Genomic DNA, 2,699 nt, shown 5'->3' with positions numbered 1-2,699 from the left:
GCCTCCTGCGGGGACGGGGGCTGGGATTAAAAATAAAAAAATATAAATATAGGACAAAACACACATCACAACAAGAGAGACCTAAGACAACAACATAGCAAGACAGCAACACATGACAACACAGCATGGTAGCAACACAACATTACATTTACATTTAAGTAATTTAGCAGACGCTCTTATCCAGAGCGACTTACAAATTGGTGCATTCACCTTATGATATCCAGTGGAACAACCACTTTACAATAGTGCATCTAAATCTTTTTGCAGGGGGGGGGGGGGGTTAGAAGGATTACTTTATCCGATCCCAGGTATTCCTTAAAGAGGTGGGGTTTCAGGTGTCTCCGGAAGGTGGTGTTTGACTCCGCTGTCCTGGCGTCGTGAGGGAGCTTGTTCCACCATAGGGGTGCCAGAGCAGCGAACAGTTTTGACTCGGCTGAGCGGGAACTGTGCTTCCTCAGAGGTAGGGGGGCCAGCAGGCCAGAGGTGGATGAGCGCAGTGCCCTCGTTTGGGTGTAGGGACTGATCAGAGCCTGAAGGTACGGAGGTGCCGTTCCCCTCACGGCTCCGTAGGCAAGCACTATGGTCTTGTAGCGGATGCGAGCTTCAACTGGAAGCCAGTGGAGAGAGCGGAGGAGCGGGGTGACGTGAGAGAACTTGGGAAGGTTGAACACCAGACGGGCTGCGGCGTTCTGGATGAGTTGTAGGGGTTTAATGGCACAGGCAGGGAGCCCAGCCAACAGCGTGTTGCAGTAATCCAGACGGGAGATGACAAGTGCCTGGATTAGGACCTGCGCCGCTTCCTGTGTGAGGCAGGGTCGTACTCTGCGAATGTTGTAGAGCATGAACCTACAGGATCGGGTTACCGCCTTGATGTTAGTGGAGAACGACAGGGTGTTGTCCAGGGTCACGCCAAGGTTCTTAGCACTCTGGGAGGAGGACACAATGGAGTTGTCAACCGTGATGGCGAGATCATGGAACGGGCAGTCCTTCCCCGGGAGGAAAAGCAGCTCTGTCTTGCCGAGGTTCAGCTTGAGGTGGTGATCCGTCATCCACACTGATATGTCTGCCAGACATGCAGAGATGCGATTCGCCACCTGGTTATCAGAAGGGGGAAAGTAGAAGATGAATTGGGTGTCGTCTGCATAGCAATGATAGGAGAGACCATGTGAGGATATGACAGAGCCAAGTGACTTGGTGTATAGCGAGAATAGGAGAGGGCCTAGAACAGAGCCCTGGGGGACACCAGTGGTGAGAGCACGTGGTGCGGAGACAGATTCTCGCCACGCCACCTGGTAGGAGCGACCTGTCAGGTAGGACACAATCCAAGCGTGGCGCCGGAGATGCCCAACTCGGAGAGGGTGGAGAGGAGGATCTGGTGCTTCACAGTATCAAAGGCAGCAGATAGGTCTAGAAGGATGAGAGCAGAGGAGAGAGAGTTAGCTTTAGCGGTGCGGAGAGCCTCCGTGACACAGAGAAGAGCAGTCTCAGTTGAATGACCAGTCTTGAAACCTGACTGATTTGGATCAAGAAGGTAATTCTGAGAGAGATAGCAAGAGAGCTGGCCAAGGACGGCACGTTCAAGAGTTTTGGAGAGAAAATAAAGAAGGGATACTGGTCTGTAGTTGTTGACATCGGAGGGATCGAGTGTAGGTTTTTTCAGAAGGGGTGCAACTCTCGCTCTCTTGAAGACGGAAGGGGCGTATCCAGCGGTCAAGGATGAGTTGATGAGCGAGGTGAGGTAAGGGAGAAGGGCTCCGGAAATGGTCTGGAGAAGAGAGGAGGGGATAGGGTCAAGCGGGCAGGTTGTTGGGCGGCCGGCCGTCACAAGACGCAAGATTTCATCTGGAGAGAGAGGGGAGAAAGAGGTCAAAGCACAGGGTAGGGCAGTGTGAGCAGGACCAGCGGTGTCGTTTGACTTAACAAACGAGGGTCGGATGTCGTCGACCTTCTTTTCAAAATGGTTGACGAAGTCATCCGCAGAGAGGGAGGGAGGAGGATTCAGGAGGGAGGAGAAGGTGGCAAAGAGTTTCCTAGGGTTAGAGGCAGATGCTTGGAATTTTGAGTGGTAGAAAGTGGCTTTAGCAGCAGAAACAGAAGAGGAAAATGTAGAGAGGAGGGAGTGAAAGGATGCCAGGTCCGCAGGGAGGCGAGTTTTCCTCCATTTCCGCTCGGCTGCCCGGAGCCCTGTTCTCTGAGCTCGCAATGAGTCGTCGAGCCACGGAGCAGGAGGGGAGGACCGAGCCGGCCTGGAGGATAGGGGACATAGACAGTCAAAGGATGCAGAAAGGGAGGAGAGGAGGGTTGAGGAGGAAGAATCAGGAGATAGGTTGGAGAAGGATTGAGCAGAGGGAAGAGATGATAGGATGGAAGAGGAGAGAGTAGCGGGAGAGAGAGAGCGAAGGTTGCGACGGCGCAATACCATCCGAGTGGGGGCAGAGTGAGAAGTGTTGGAGGAGAGCGAGAGGGAAAAGGATACAAGGTAGTGGTCGGAGACTTGGAGGGTAGTTGCAATGAGATTCGTGGAAGAACAGCATCTAGTAAAGATGAGGTCAAGCGTATTGCCTGCCTTGTGAGTAGGGGGGAAGGTGAGAGGGTGAGGTCAAAAGAGGAGAGGAGCCGAAAGAAGGAGGCAGAGAGGAATGAGTCAAAGGTAGACGTGGGGAGTTTAAAGTCACCCAGAACTGTGAGAGGTCACCCAT

The sequence above is a fragment of the Salmo salar genome, chromosome 04, assembly GCF_965601325.2.
Source record: "Salmo salar chromosome 04, fSalSal1, whole genome shotgun sequence".
In the NCBI taxonomy this organism is placed as follows: Eukaryota; Metazoa; Chordata; class Actinopteri; order Salmoniformes; family Salmonidae; genus Salmo; species Salmo salar.
The sequence above is the reverse complement of the archived record's forward strand: the minus strand, read 5'-3'. Positions refer to the sequence as shown.